Genomic DNA, 16,950 nt, shown 5'->3' on the forward strand with positions numbered 1-16,950 from the left:
TTGTACTCAGGATGTTGTTAGTGTACCAATTGTTAGTATTTTATCAATCTGACTATTGTAACAATTTCCTTTTTATGAAAAGCTGAAGTTGACTGTGTTAGCACTTCAGTCAGTCTTGCTTTTTCTGTCGGGTTCGTTTTTTTTTTTTCTTTCTTTTTTTAAATACAGCGCATGTATTATGTATGGACGTCCCACTAGTGAGTGCCACGCGAGGTGGGCCAAACAAGCCTCGTTTTTTTAAGCGAGAACACATTAATTTGCAGGGAGATTCCGCTCGGATGCGTACAGCGGTGTATGAGGTTCTGTAGCTGAGCATGCAGGGCTGAGGCTTGGCTGGGGTTTGTGGTTGAGGTTTTGTGAAGCCATCCATCGGTTTATGCGTCATCTCGCAAGGGGAACGTTGCCATGTCAACTTTACAGGTGTGGACTTTAATTTTTCCTTCCAATCCAGTCTGATGGCTATGAGAGTGATCCAAACAATTTGAACCCTACTGTTAAGTTAACTTTTCAGTAATAGCAATAACATTCCTGGGTTTATTTGAACCACTGTGTGGTTTAATTTTTTTATTAAAGTAGTTTATTGATTAATTTGTTAAGAACCAAAGAAAACTTTTAACTCAAGAATAGAGATAATCTGTGCAAGATTCTACAACAATGACCAAACCAGGGGCTGAATGAGTTTTAAAAAAAGGTTGGCGAGTACAGCAGTCCTTCTTGTGTGATGTTGCGTAATTGTTGTTTAGTTTTTTTAATACTACACAATACCAAATAACGATTGGAAAAAAAAAAAACAAATCACCCCCACACACACACCCACACAAAAAAATCCTTTTGTGATGATGCACTTTAATGCAAAATTGTGTCCGAATAATCAATAGACTAATCAATACAATAATCGATTCTACAACTATTCAAGTGACAGCCCTACAGTGTACAGAGATTATATTAGTCCACCTGTACAGTAAATACTTGTGCATTTATCTCAATAAATACTGTGGTTTTAATAAGTTGGAATTACTTATTTCCTTTTGTAGTTCTTGAACTTTTAAAAAGGTTACATTTGACGCACGTTTCCATTCTCCGAAAGTGTCAGAGATTAAAAGAATCCCCCGGCCAAAGAAGTTCTTTAGTTTTTTATTTTATCATTGTATTCGTGGAACTTTAAAAGGGTTGATTTTAACCGAGGCACATTTCCTTATCCAAGCGTCAGAAAATGACAACAAAAACTCAAAAAACATGATCATTATAAGACACTGAAACTACTTTTACCTTGTTTTTATTAAATTTCTATAACATTCAGGTCATTTTGACACAAGAACATGTTTCATTAGGAAAAAGTGACAGAAATGGAAACAAATCTCACAAAACTTTGTTTGAATAAGTTTTATCTACTTTTAACCACTTTCTAGAGTATTTCTGTCACTTTTAATTTCACCCAGATGTGTTTTCTTATCCAAAAGGAGTCAGAAATTGAGAAAACCTCATGAAACATTGTCAGTTTTTAAAGTTGCAACTGATTTTAACTATTTTATTCATTTATTATTTTTTACTTTGAAATGTGTCAATTTGACCAAGTTGCATGTCATTATCCAAAAGTATCAGAAATAGCAATAACAAAAAAACTCTATAAACTAAACTAAGCTCGAGTTTTTATTGTATTCCTGTTATTTTTAAATGGACCAGTTTTACCCACAACATCACAGGAAATTTCAGCGGAACAGGATAGTGAAAGGACAGATTTTGTTCCGCATTTACGATATGTCCAAACGGGATATCTTTTTTTTCTTCTTCTTCTTCTACATGAAGAAAAAAAAAGCTGTCCATCAAGAGGTGCTGTAAGACCCAACAGTAAGGCCAGTTTAACCAATCACAAACCTGAACAAAGTCATCTTTGGGAAAGGCGCAATGACAACAAAAGATACATCAGGAAAGCGGAGTCATATGTGTGGATGGACAGTTGAACACCCCATTTTCTCCAACCACCATATACACAAACACACAAATTGTATCTGTTTAAATACACTCGTGGCTGAGTTGGAGGGGCCATTAGCCCGTTTGTTGGGGTTGCACGAGTGTGTAAGAGTCACGGTGCATGTCAGTGCATCGTGTTAATTCACTGGCCCCGTCAAAGAGGACAAACTCGACCACCCCCGCGTCCAAAGATCATCAACTCCCCCCATTCATGACGCGCAATGAGCCAAGTAATTCCCTGCAATTAGGACAGAAAAGTGAGGGATGAGGGTGGGGCGGTGGAGAGCCTACGGAAGGAATCCACACTCCCAGATCAACGTCAAATCTACATAAATAATAATTAATATTTCTCATGCTGCTCCTTTTCAATTAAGAAGTTATTATGGATGTGTATATCATTTTGCATTGCATTCTTCCTTTCAGGAAAGTAACATAAAATCCATATCAGGATTATTAAATGACAAAAAATATTATTGATGATATTAATAAAACATGAGGTGAAGTTGCAATAAAGGAGTCAGAAATAAAAGAAACCAACCTGGAAATGAGCAGCTTGCCACCACTTGGATTCCTCTTTTCTTCAAGTTTGGCCAGGGTAGACTAGTAAGTTTTGAAAATAATACAAAATAATAAATTGGCAAAACTTCCTGTTGGCAGGTGAGTGACTCAAGGGGAGAGGGAGGGCGCGGAAGTCAAGCCGGCTTCTAGGAGGCTCCGGTGGGCAAGAGGCGTGACCACCGACCGGTGTTGGGGCTGGGTGAGTGTCTGCGCTACGCTAGCTTACACCGCCCGGCGACATGGACGCTCACAAACAAACCCAAGAAAAACAACAACAACAAGAAGCGGGTATAAAGTGAGCGGTTAGCCACTACTTCGCGAGAAAATACAAACATGGCCGTGGGAGGGTGCTGCCAGCCTGCCCGCTAGCCGCCACCGGGAAGCGGGCAGCGTACGGAACGGAACATGGTAGCCGCCGCCACCACAACCTCCACTGCCACCGGCGACACTGCGCTTCCAACCCGGGTGCTTGGGAACTAGCTAGCGAGAAGGCAAGAACGAGCCACCCGCCGTCCCCTCAGCTGTTGGTAGCGCGGAGCCGGAACGAGAGACTGAGCAGGTTCGCCTCATTCAAAACAAGCGGAGAAAAAAAAAAAAAAGACGAGGGGAGGTCAAAAAGTGTCGTTCACTTTTCCCGATGTGGCGGATAAACGACGCTCCCCAGCCGGGTGCTCAGTCGCGGGGCTGGCCGCGCCGCTACTACCGCCGCCGCTGCAAGAGGAGGCGGAGGAAGGTGTCTTGCTGCTCGGGCTCGGAGCTCCTGTGCCTCGGCTATCCGCCTCTCGGTCTCTCCCCCTCTCTCGCTCCGGCTCTCCCTGCGTGTCCCCATTAAATTATTAGTTGTATTGACTCATCGCCCTCCTCCTCCGCCTCTCTCTCTCTTTCTACCTCCCTCCCTCCCTTCCTTCTCTCTCTCTCTCTCACTCACTCTCGTTCTCTCCCCGCTGCTCCCTCTCCCCTCAGCGGGCACATGGCGCGGCCGAGGGGGCTGCAACATTTCCGGGGTGGTGGGGGTAAACTGACGGTAAACTAGTCCCTGGAGAGGAGCGGATGATTCCACCTGCACACCGGCCGTAAAAGTCCCGATGGCGGGGCAGGAGGGTGGGGGGGGTGTTTAAAGTGGAAAAAGTGCGCGGAGGAATTTCTAATCATCCTGATTGGAGTGAGAAGGCCCCCTGAATTTATTAGCAACAATGGCAACTATAAATCAGTATAATCAATCATTCATATTTTCACGACCACTTTGTTTGTATTTACAAATTATCAAGGTGGGAAAGGTTGTGGAACGTTTTTCAGCTGAAGTTGTGCCCCAAACATGTCAAATTAACTCATATTGTGCCATGACTTCGTATACATAAAGATTATAATAACACGTAAAAATAGAGGGGGGGCACTTTACAACTTGGTATTCAGTTTGGGAAAGGTTAGTTAACTTATGTAAATGTTTTTAACCTTGTCATTTAGCCCTAAATAACCCACCAAATAACATGTAAATAAATATAGTTGACAGTGAGAACAAAATGCATATGAATCTAGTTCCAAAAAAATAATAATTACTATTGACTTCTTTTTGCGATCCGAATATAATAATTGTTATGCATACATGCATGAACAGTTTCACATGAAAAGAAAAATTATTTGAATGCAAAATTCAAATTCAACTATGGCCATGTGATTTATTTATCATTAAGGTGCTGTAAATAAATAAAAATAGCTCATCTAGTGCCAAAACATACTGAATTGCGTAAAAACACATACATTACACACAAACACATACAGATTCAAAACACATACATTCATTTATGACATCAAAAATGACTCAAAAACCTTCAAGACCTTACATTTGGGGAAAGTTTGTGATTAAGGTAAAAGGTTTTAACATTTAGTCAATACAAAATTGTCTCTAAATCTCACTATTGAAAACTTTTTAAATCCACTGTTGTGCACATTTAATTTACATACAACAGAACAATCAATAGAACATAAACATCATTGTCATAGCCAGAGCAAAAAAATCTGGAGGAAAGCCATCCAAGTAGCTTAAAAAGAAATAAATAAATAAAAATAAACGTTGCACTGTCTTTCTTGACAGTTGTCATTACACAACAAAGGTGCTGTCAACAAACAAAAGGCAAAGACATCCGAGTCACCGCCACATTCCGGCTTCTGCGGTGTCATTTCACAGCCAAGAAAACCTGTGTAGCAGGTCATTGTGCCTCGACATGGCGACGTTTTAGCAGACAAAAATATTTGACAAGCTCCACAAAATCCCCAACTGCCAACGCGGAAGTAAGACGCACATCGAGAGAGTGCAGACAGATTGCGCAAACATTCGCAAGCTGACATTGTAATTAATGAAGCGAGCCTTTTTTTATATACTGGCAGCTGATGTCTCTTTGACGCGTCAATAAATCCAAATGAGATTTGATTAAACTAAACTCCTGAGGTTGGGATTTGAAAATTATTTATTCCCATAGGAATTAATGGGGCGTTACACTAGTGGTTAACACATCCACTCTGAGGTTGGGGGGTTCGAATCTGGTCTTTGGCCTCCCTGCATAGGGTGTGTTTTCCCTAACAGGGATAAGTAGAACATGGGTATTTACTGTCAAGCCATCGGCATTCTAAAACAGTCATGAGCATTATAGGTAACACAAACGGCATAGCCGAACTTTACTAGAATGGACACTCATGGGAAATGACCGTTAGCACACCTACGAGCTGAAACTGCGACTGATCAGGTTTTGAGGCATTACTTTTACTAAACCACGAAAACATGGCGTGATTGTCAAGGAAGAAGCGGCTTGCCACAAATAGTAAGTCAATTAGTGAGAATAAAAGCGAAAGTGCGGATATTTTGAGAGGCTGCCTCGCCCAATTCACTGACTGTACACGGCGTGCTTCACTATCCCATCCACAGGTACGTATGAAAACGGAGCAGTTACTACCTTGCGATACATTCTAAAACAATCGTGATCTGATTCCGATTCGTGGCTGTGTCTATGTAAATTCCACCACAATTACTTCTACCTGATGTTTTTATCTTGAGGATTATTGCATATACTATTGTAAAATCAAAGGTGGTGAAGATAGAAGAACAGGAAACCATCAAACAGGAAGTGTGTTTGCTAGCGAACAACAACACCTCCATCCTGGGGAGGTCAGGCGGTATGTGCAGTGTGACCATATTTTCAGTCCACAACCGTAAACACAGTAATCATCTCGTCTTTGCAAAGCCGCTGTTGGATAAACACGCGACCGCAGTCACTTTCACGTAAAGTCAAAGGACTTACAAGAAGAAGAAAAAGAAGTGTTGCAAGGTTAACCCCCAATTGTTGTTCCACCCACCCGTGTGAGGTCAAAAGTTTGTCTGGTCCTACTGAATTCCCCACAAGAGGCGAGAACGGAAGCTTCCAGCAGGAAACTACGACTGAAGCGTTGTCACCTGAGACGGAACGATGCCGTGCGATAAAGTTTTGAGGGGGCGGTGGGAAGCATTGTAAAAGAGTTACGACTGCTGTGAGGGTGTTTTTTTTTTTCTTCTTCTTTCTTTTCACAGTTCTAACAGGAAGTGCAAGAGAGGTGAGATGGTTCTGCATTCAAGAGAAATGTCTGTCCCAATGATGTAAAATAAATTATTGTAAAAACTATGACGGGGGTCTCAATATGGCCGAAAGGTGAAAGCTCACCCATTTTTGCAAGCGTGTGTATCCCGGTGAAAATGTATGCATTTCATTGGTTCCGAAAATGCCCCCCCCACAACCCCCAAAACGTGCTCAGTAGTGCCCCCTAGAAAGGGAAGAAAAATTTCACCCTACATCTGTGTCACCAATTCACAGGAAATGTAGTGTATATGGCACCAAATTTGATGATCATCATTTCATAAAATTATCAGTAAACTTTACAAAATAGCCCTGACACCAATTTCGCCAACCAACACGAAATTTGGGTGGCCCTCTATCATACCAGGACATACGAAAAAGCCTCAAGCACTCATGCCCAAAATTGATTCATTCATTCATTTGTGTTTGAAGCAGCAATTGCAAGTGAATTAGCTTAAATTAGCCCCAATCAGAACGTATTGTCGGCTAATGGACAAACTAGCAGAGCTTTTTTGATGGCGCCATCTAATGTGGGCGGAGCAAGTTGGATTTTGATGATCACTTTATGGATTCTTGAAATATTGTGCACTGTTAAAGGAGCACAACTTGGACCTTGTTTTCACCCTCCCCTTTACTTATGTGTCGTTCCCTTTTAATCAAAGAAACTTGGGACACTTCTAGCGACCCGCCAGGCTTCCCATTCTGTGTTCCGCTGTTGGTCATTGTTGATTTCATGTTTCTTGGACCGGTTGTGGCTGTTTACATGAATTTCGTTGCTCTGTACTCCTTTGCATGTGCAATGACAAGAGCTATTCATTCATTAAAGAAAAAAAAAAGTTATTAAAACCATCCAAATGAGTCCTAATTGGAAAGGGAGTTGGGTAATACTAAATTCCAAACATTCTATGACATCTAATGTTTGATAATCATTTCAAGGCTTGCCCATGAAAACGGGATTTTAAGAACCTATCCAGCTCTAATTGATTATGTGCCTGCCATCAGTGTGACGTCAACGTCCACTCTCGACATCTTGTAACAGTGTGACAATTAATAGATACTCTCCAACTGTTTAACTTAACTGAAAAGTTTTGTGTAATTAAGTGTCTGGTTTCAAGACAGTTTATAGAATTTGCCCAATGAAAGCGTTTGCAACTTTGACTTGTGGATCAACAACTTGAATAAGCAATTTAGCTGAATGATTCGCTAATGAAAAAAATAGGGAAGGAAAGTAAGGGGGAAAATAGTCAGCAGTTTGCATCAGTCAAGTATACTGTATGAATGTGGACCATATTTAGTAACAAATGGACAAAATCGTTATAAATGCGGCTTTAAAAGACCTCTGAATAGATAAAATGACCCTAAAGTTTCCGCTTCAAATTAAAATGTCAGACTTCCTTTGTCTCTTCAGACATAACGGATGGTGATTTGTTTTTTGTGGGTCTGTGCCTACCTAGTTTCATGTTACACATTTTCAAAAACACCCACAAGAGTAGTAGGAATTTGGTTTTGTATAGTTGCGTTCTTGCATCTTGTGAGTCATCAATTTAAAAAGAAAATTGGCATATTTTTGTTGTGTTATCCTCAGAAAGAGTGTACCAAAGTTCATGTTGCCAAGTCAAACCAGCTTTTACTAACTTAAGAGTTTTGTGGCGAGTCGTCAAACTTCACTGGTATGCTACACTCAATCACAATGACAAAAAAAAAAAAAATGCAAACTTGTTTTTCATAATTTAGCATTACCATATGTCTTGTATATGTGTTTCAAGTTTGGTAGCAATATAGTACAGTAAAATAGCTATCAGTTTGTTTTTAACTCATGTGCTCCCAAAAAGGTATAAATATGTTCTATTTTAAATGTATTAAGTGTCCCAAAGACTTTTGTTTTTTTTTGTGCTAGAGCATACAGAAAGCTTTGATGCAGCCTCTGAACTGAAAAAATGCGTATAGCAATGGTAGTTATTCCAAAAACGGCCAGCAGTTGGCAGCAGAGGATAAGATATCAACCAGGGCCATGTTGCAACAAGCTCTTTTTGTCAGTGTTTTCACCAGGAATGTGAATATTGATGAAAGTTAGCTATATTCTGATGCTAATTGCTGCAAATAAGAAACAAATAGAAATGTACTTTTATTTCCTGATGAAAGAAGAGACTCTCTCTAATCTTTCTTTTGCTAGGTTCCACGTTTTTATAGCAATAGCACACAATATTCTGTGGGCCTTGCAAAATCAATCAATCAATCAAAATCAGTCCAAATCTACTAAAGCAGCCAGGAGCGAAGGGAGTTGCCTCAGTGAAAATGGTTTGGAGTGAATGAGTTCAAAGGACGATTGGAAACTGCCCCAAAATGGCCGCTTTAAACCAAAATGGCAGACTTCCTGTGTGTTTTTGAAACTGGCTACAGGGGCTGAATTTACAAAGAAAAATCTCTAGATCAGTCTTATCTTTTAAGGACCCATGTAAAAGGCCAAATTGACATTTAAAAAAAAAAAAAAAAAAAAAAAAATCAAACCCAAAATATCAGACTTCCTGCTTGCTTTCCAGCATGTCATCAGACTTTTGTGTTTGTCTACTCATGATAAACATAACTGCTGAATTTCAAGTTGCTAAGTGAAACTTTTTTTGAAGGATCATAAAAAGGCCCATTCCATCAAAAATAGCAAACTTTGTGTACGTTTTCAAGCACGGGTTATCTTCTTAGACATGCCTACCAAATTTCATGTTGCTGAGTGAAGCTTGATTCGGGGGCTGAATTTTTAAAAAACGCCCACAAGCCCAATTGTCATATTTTTGTGGCGTAATCCTGATAACTAGCTCACAAAAGCCAATGAAAACATGACCAATTTGGCGGAGCTACTAAAAGAAAATGTGAACAGGAGGCTCTGCATCACGCACACACACACTTGCTCTGCACCATGCAGAGCCGCCGCAAAAAACAAGGTGTGTGTCAACACGCTTTGCGCCGCATTTGCTCTTATTTGTCAGCTTTCGTGGGGACATTTTCTCCTTTTCTCTCCATGGGGTGACGCAAGCAGCCGCAGTCATTTCCACGGCGATTGTCAGGCGCCATCAGAGAAGCGCCGATAACCCCTGCCAGGCCTTGGCACGGCCAACAGGTGGCGGCGCTGCCAGCCAGCCAGCTTGGCAGCGACATGGCTGCAGCGAGGAAAATAAATAAATAAATACAAATCTGACATCCAGAAGGGGCGCAGACTTGCACTGAACGCACCGGCGAAGCAACACTGCTGATTATCAATTAACATATAGCATTTTTTGTGTATTCGAGATTGCAATTTATTCAGAAACTGCATGTGAATGCTGATGCTGAAATGCTGTGGAATTGATTGAATTGTTGAAATGATAACGTTGCCATGGAAATTGTGGATTAATGAATATTGTGTGAATTTTGGGAATGTGAACATAGTTCCCAAGATGTCATGAGTCAGCCAAACAGTTTGAAGTTTGAATGGTTTGAATCGGTTGTTAAATTGTGAGCTGTGGATGTGCAGAACGACTTAATTGTTCAAAAAAATGTCTCCATTAATTTTATTGGAAAACGTGGATTTGGAGAAAATTGACTTTTTGAAACATGGGGTAAAAGTTCCCAAGATTTCATGAACGAGGTGAATATTTTGAAGTTGGAATGATTGGACTCCGTTGAGAAATGTCTAAGGAGGACATCTAGACACAAAATAGCTGCATTCATTTGAGGGATTGTCATGGAAAATGTGAAAATCAAAAAATGTCAGAATTTGTGGAATATAAAAAAATAAATAAAATAGTGCTGTCACTATTGAATATTTTTAGAATTGATAAATCAATCGATTATTCAACTCATCAGTTTTTAATTTTGCATTAAAGTGTATTACAAAAGCATTTTCTCCCCTGATTACTGTTTATTAACCAGTGATTGGTGTTTACTTCTATTCGTATAGTGATTCCCCAAAAAAAAAAAAAAAAAAAAAAAATGGGGTTGGGGGATTATGTTGTACTACGTTACCGGTTCAGTTATTGTTTTCCAAAGTAAAAACAGACGTTTGCAAATGTCTTATTTTGATTAAAACACAGAACTTATAACAGTCTTCTTTCATGAAGGGCGACAGAAATCAGTGAACAATTACAATTGATATGCCGAGATCAGAGGATTTGGACAATTTTAAATAAATAAAAAATGGCTCCAAACGATTACTCGATTATTAAAATAGGTGTCAATTAATTTGATAATAGATTACTTGTCAATTAATCTCAACAGCTTTGTAAAAAAATAGTTTTCAAGATGCCATGAATGAGATGAACAGTTTAATGTTGGAACTCTTTGAGTCACTTTGAATAAATTCTAAAATATGGAAAGCAGAAGTTAAATGTTGAATATGTCATTCATTTCGGAATGCTCCAGAATAACATGCGTTTAAACAACTAGTTAATCACCAATTGAATGCAGATTTAACTGAGCTCAAGGTGGGTTTGCATCATTGTGGCTCGGATACACGCACACACGTAATTGCGGTACGCCGGATTTGCTGCCGCTTGGCCACGTTTGTAAAGAAAACCCGAAGAGCAAAAGAGGCCTCGTTCGCCACGAAGGCGTTTAAATGTCAGTCGTCATTAACACCTTTGATACACCTGGGCCTGCGCTCTTTAAACCGCAGGACAAGAATATTCCGTCTATTTAGGAGGAGGGGAGTGGGAAGTAAAAATAAAAATAAAAAAAAATAACAGACACTAATGGGAGAGAAGACGGGAATGATTATGGAAATGCAGAATAGTTGGCTCGGCGCGGAGGTAGCGTCTTTATTTAGAGGCTGAGTGCACGTAGGTGTTGTAATGTCTTCATGCTCGCCCCTCGCCTTGCTGCTAATGGGCATTAATAGCATTATTTGCGATTACTAATACAAATTAGTCTGAGTGGTGGGCGACGGGGAGGTGATGGGGGTCTTTAGCGACGTCTCAGCTCCACATTCACACACACAATCGTGTTATTGGAGGCACCCGGGGATTTAAAAAAATCCCACAAAAAAAAAAATAAAACAAAGAAAGAAAAAACATCCCGCTTGAGTCAATTAATCTGCTGTATTGATGCTAATGTGTTGTTTATGACCACAGGACACAATATTAGGTACACTAGCACTGTATTACAAATAATTCATGCTATCAATCTAGCAGCCGTAGCTAACTTCAGCTTGTATACGATGAACATTAGATAGGAGCGCAAGTGGCTTTGCTCAGGACTCGAGGAGGGGAGGGATTACTTCATGGTTGCTACACGCCCACTCAGGAAAAAATGGCCGAGGACGATAACGCGCCTGACATCTTAAGCAAAGCTAAAACTTTGAGCTAGCTGCCAACCACAGGGGAGTTCAATTCGTTTTGGGGAAAACTCCTAATCATTCAGAACCAGAATTGTGCTGTGTTTGGGCATATTTCATGGAAGCATGGCTGCAACAATGTATGCTTTGACACACGATACAAATACATTTATGGGTTTTGAGTGACAAAGCCACAGACACGGTGAAGAATGGCGTCCGCATATTGGTGGATTGAAAACTGAGAATCAACTATCGCAAGGGTGTCACAATGGAGGTGGACTTACAAAAAGTTCAAAGTGCACCGTGGCCGGCCACAATTCTGCCGGCAGCTTATTAAAAATTCAGAGGAGCAAACACAATGAAAAGTCACGGTGGCCACAAGACACCCACATATCGGCAGCGACCAATCAGAGGAAAGATGTTTCCCGCATCAAATTAAGGTAAAGGAGTAAAGCTTATTTACATAATGTTTATTAATATTGATTTTTATTTATTTATTTTTTTAATATTGATGCCAAAATGGCCAATTCAAAACCACATATTTTCTGACCAACAAAAATAGCTTGACAAGGGGTATCCAACCCAAATTATCTTGCAAACCAGATATATGGACAGCAAAGATTAAAAAAAAAAAAAAAAAAAAAAAAAAAAATGTCAATATCGACAGTCTAAAATGTTAATGCGACGTGTGCGTTATCCTTTTAAAGTCTGAATTTTATGACATTTACGTAGGTGTACCCGATATTTGGACCAGTGGGTGTATGAATGAAAATGAAATTAACAATTTACATGAAAATATATATTCTGGGAACAAACATGTGATTTTACGTGTCTGTGTGGGTGGACGGGTTTCACAATGTGTAACAAAGCGAAAAACCAACATACAGGAAAAGCAAGACAAGACAATTGTCATCATTTCATATCTGCTATTGGCAATTTTACAAGTCATCCTGCCTGCACTCTCAAGCGCACACACGCGCGCACACACACACACACACACACACACTTTTGTGGTGGAGTAGATGCTATGCATGTTTTATTAACGACCTCACGTGAAACGCACGGCTCGTGATCGTCTTCTCTATGTTAGCGCAAAATAAGTTGGGCAAACATTCCGTAACGTCTCTCCCCCTACAAATCCAATTAGTCCCGCTTTTTCTTTTTTTCCTCACCGCGTGGCGAGTGTGGCTTTCAATTAGCGGTGATATAAGGTGATTTCTAACGTTCCTCGCATGTCCGCCCAGCAGTGTGGGAGGCAAGAGAAAAAGAAGAAGAGGTGTAATGAACACAGAGTCGTCTCCTAAGTGCGTAATTGTTTTCTAATCGTGTGAGGCAGACAGAAATAGACGAGGAGCGAGCTAGCGAGCGACTCCGGTGACATCATGACCACCCGATGCCAATCTGAGTGGCACCTTTTGCCCACATCCTGCCCGGTAGTATTGGTATCGCACTGTATCAAACATGATTTCTCACACTACAGTACAGAGGTTGATGATATATCACTGATTTAAAAAAAAGTCAAGTTGAATGTCTTTCACCCATTCAAACCCAAAAAACGTGTAAATACGTTTTTTAATAATTTGTCCTTCCCTACCAAAAATGTATTGTTTTCTTTTTAAGTTTTTTTTTTTTTATGCTAGAGCACACAGAAGGCTTCTGACCCGAAGAGGTTGCTTAAAGTAATGGTAGTTATTTCAAAAAAAGGCCAGCAGGTGGCATCAGAGTGTAAGAGATCAGCCAGGGCCATGTTGCAACAAGCTGTTTTTGCCAGTGTTTTCAACAGGTTTGTGAATAATGATGAAACTTTGCTACATTCAAATGCTAATTGCTGCAAAACGGAAACAGATACAAACATACCTTTTTTTAACTGATGAAAGAAGAAACTCTAGTCTTTCTTTTGGTATGTTCCATTTTTTTTTATATAGCAATAGAACAATATTCTGCGGGCCTTGCAAAATCAGTCAAAATCGAGTTGCTTCAGTGAAAATAGCTGGGAGTGAATGAGAATAACACATGCCACCGCATGCATTGCAATGCCGAGGTCTACTTGATGATAATTAAAAGCAAAAAGAAGTGGCAAAGAAGGTGCCCAACTAAAACTTTAGTAATAGTCGTCCCTCTCAGAGCAGACTAGAATATTTGCCTGTTGCATGCATGTTGTTTGTATGCGTTGCTGATCCGTGTGTGTTTAATTGTTGAAGTTTACTGTACGTGACATATCGGCTAACTACCGTTAGCCTATTTCTTGACAGTGAGGGAGCTAGTTAGTTAGTTATTATTGTCTATGTCACCAGTGGTTCCGTATTCAATATAATAATGAAGAAATATTATATAATGAAAGTGCAGTTTTATGGCAATTTTTTTTAATAAAAAAAAAATATATATATATCTCTATCTATGAAGCCAGATGAGGTGGCTCAGGAATGTCCGGTGAGGTGTTCCGGGCACGTCCCACCGGAAGGAGGCCCCGAGTATGACCCAGGACATGCTGGAGAGACTACATCTCCCAACTGACCTGGGAACCCCCTCAGGATCCCCCGGAAGGGTTGGACGAAGTGGCTGGGGCATAAAAGTCTGGGTTTTGGCTCTGCTTAAGCTGCTGCCCCCGTGACACAATTCTGGAAGAAAATGGATGTATGCTTCTAACAAATGTTCATTACACAGATGCATGTTGTTACTGTTGACAAAATATTATCAAGATAATATCGCATGGCAAGTTATCCCGCGACTCACGCCCCTCACTTGTGTTTACCCCAAAACATCCGACCCGACATGCCGTGATCAGGTTGAGGTACGTTTGGACAAATAAAATGACAACAGAAATACTGTAGCTCATAAGAGGTTCTTTTAAGAGCTGATATCTCGTCATTTACATGGTTTTCTTGATATTAACCAAAATCACTTCTTAGTTCGAATGCTTTTAGGCATTCCATGTTGTTTTCTCGTAGTAAAAAACAAGGCGGTTGAATAATTTTTTCCATGACTAGAACTTGAATGTTTCTGTACTTTTTGGAAAAAAAAGTGTTTGATCAACAGACATGCCCAAGGAAGAAGAAGAAGTGGACATCCTTGTAAATGTTTATGGATGACGTTTTGCAGGTTTTTGTCAAAATTGGAACATTCAGTATAATGGTATGTACATGTCTGTCATAGTTGCTCAGTGCAAAACAACACTAATGATAAGACGAATGTGTATCCTGGTATGATAAGACGAATGTGTATCCTGGTATGGAGGGGGGGGGGGGGGGGGGTTAATTATCCCCCAACTCCAGATTCACCGATCGACATGACATTTTGTGGACATGTTGATCATGACAGAACGCACAAAAATAGTTTCAAGGACCAAAAAAAGTTAAAGACATTTAAAAGCAAAGTAAAGAATTAAAAACATATCTTGCTAAAATTACGAGTTTGGAAAGATTGATTTTAAAATTGCTTTCACAAACCTTAATCGTAGATATGGAGGAAAAAACGGTTTTTAACTGGAATTTAAAAGCATTTGCACATACGCAGCATAACAGCTTAATGCTGCTTCACCGTGTTTGCTTTGAACTCTGGGCTCCACTAATTGACCTGAATTTGCAGACCTCAGAACCTTACTGTGTTTACATTCAAATAGCATTTCTTTAACGTATTTATTTATCAGTTTCACCTTTCGATATGAAATTGGCCCAAAATTTGAAAAGGTCTTTCCCTGGTTTTCTCAACATGATGTGTCTGAACTTTCATTTAGTGAGAGGAAAAGCGTGCGAACAGACATTGCGAAGGGCATCGCGGCCTCCGTCGGAATCGTTGCGAAAAAGCAGGATGGGGAAAGCGTCTGTGGGTAAAATAAGAGAATAAATAAAAAGAACGCGGGTGTCGACTTAAAGACGCGTCGCCTTTTTATCGGCATATTTTTCTTTGCCGTCTTTAATCCCTCGTCAAAGGAGGCGTCACTCATCCGGCGAGAAACAAAACGCTCGATAAGGATGCAGTGTGTGTGTTGCGGTGTGTGGGTGGGTATTAACAACCTGATCTCAGACGGATGCGCTTTCCCGCAAACTCTCCCTCCTCCTCCATAATAATAAAAAACAACAACAAGAAGCAAAGGCTTCCCAAAAACCTCCACAGATGGGATAAAGACAAGCATCGCAATGAAGGACAATGACGTGAAGAAAATAAGCCCTGAGCTAATGTGATTTGAATCGTGACTTCAAACTTGTATTAAATTGTATTTGCCACGCTGTAGCGTAACCACGGCGGAAGAGCGCACATATCGCAGGGTTGTCATGCCGTGCAAAAAGCGTGACAAAACCGACATGACGGACTTTGCTTTTGTTTGGCGTTTCATCTCCCCCGCGAGGACTCGGCAACCTTTTGAGGACCCGCGAACAATAAGCTGAGCTGAGCAATGAGAATACACCGTATGGAAATCATACGGAAAGGCAAGAGAAAACACACTCCAAACAGATAGAACAGAAAAACTTGAAGCGCATAAGACAATGAGCTTTAACCCTCTTGTCATGTTGCGGGTCAAATTGACCCGTGGAATATCTAGGAAAACTATGTGGTTAAACTTACTCTGCTGCACTTTCTTTCAATGAAAATATTGAACAAAAAATACATTTCCGTTCATTTATTTCTGAAATTGTAGCGGGTCAGATTGACCCGTGAACAATAAACTAATCAAGTAATGTGCATCAACTGTATGGAACTTATGTGGGAAGGGAAAGAAAAATACACACTAAACATAGAAAGGTACTTGAAGGAGATAATTGGAAAATGAGCTTTAATGAGGTCCTGTCATGTGGGTCAAATTGACCCTTTGGAAATCTAGGGGAAAGAAAATATAAAGAATTGAGTTTAAACATATACTGCAGGCCTTTTTCCTTTTCTTTTATATTTTGTAAAAAAAAAAAAAAATGGCATCTACATTTTTAGAATTTGCATGGTGCTAATTTATTTATTTTTCAAAGTTTAAATGTGCAGCGGGTCATATTGACCCGTAACCAATAAGCTTAATCTGAGCACAGTAGATCACGAAATCACATTGTCCTAACAGAAAAACACACCTACACTATTAGTATCTAAAAGAAAATGACCTTTCACCTTATGCTGAGGCTCAATTTGGGTGTTTGTGACTCGAGTAAAAAAAACTGCAAAAATAACCATTTTTGTTTCTATTTTGGAAATTAAATCTTTAAGATTTAATATTCCTATTAAATTGATAGAATGTGATTGAAATTATTCTATTGTCATTGTTTTGGGAGAAAAAAAAATATTTTAAAATGTTTTTTGTTAAATATACAGCGGGTCACATTGACCCTTGGATACTATTGGTGTTCCTGTGAACAATTAGCTAAGCTGAGCAATGAGGATCAATTGTGTGGAAATCATACGGTAGGTGAGGGAAAACAGTACATCATCAAGAAATTTTCAGGGGATCGTTTTGTTTTTGGGTGGATTTTTTTTTGTTTTTTTTAAACAATTACAGTAATCGCATTGCGGGTCAAATTGACCCATCAAGACAGTTAG

General features: G+C 39.8%; 1 protein-coding gene across 5 annotated transcripts in view; it reads right to left on the reverse strand.

Moving 5' to 3' along the window:
• satb1b (SATB homeobox 1b) overlaps window positions 1-16,950 on the reverse strand; it is a 99,937-nt gene that overhangs the window by 55,825 nt on the left and 27,162 nt on the right. For 2 of the 5 annotated variants that reach the window (XM_077527553.1, XM_077527552.1), the window contains exon 1: window positions 2,510-3,595. The exons of 2 other annotated variants lie outside the window; for them this stretch is intronic. The gene's annotated coding sequence lies outside the window, so the exon portion shown is untranslated. Of the gene's footprint in view, window positions 1-2,509; window positions 3,596-16,950 lie in introns of those variants that run through there. One more of the 5 variants, XM_077527549.1, reaches the window with a different exon arrangement.

This window comes from Festucalex cinctus, chromosome 7, assembly GCF_051991245.1.
Source record: "Festucalex cinctus isolate MCC-2025b chromosome 7, RoL_Fcin_1.0, whole genome shotgun sequence".
In the NCBI taxonomy this organism is placed as follows: Eukaryota; Metazoa; Chordata; class Actinopteri; order Syngnathiformes; family Syngnathidae; genus Festucalex; species Festucalex cinctus.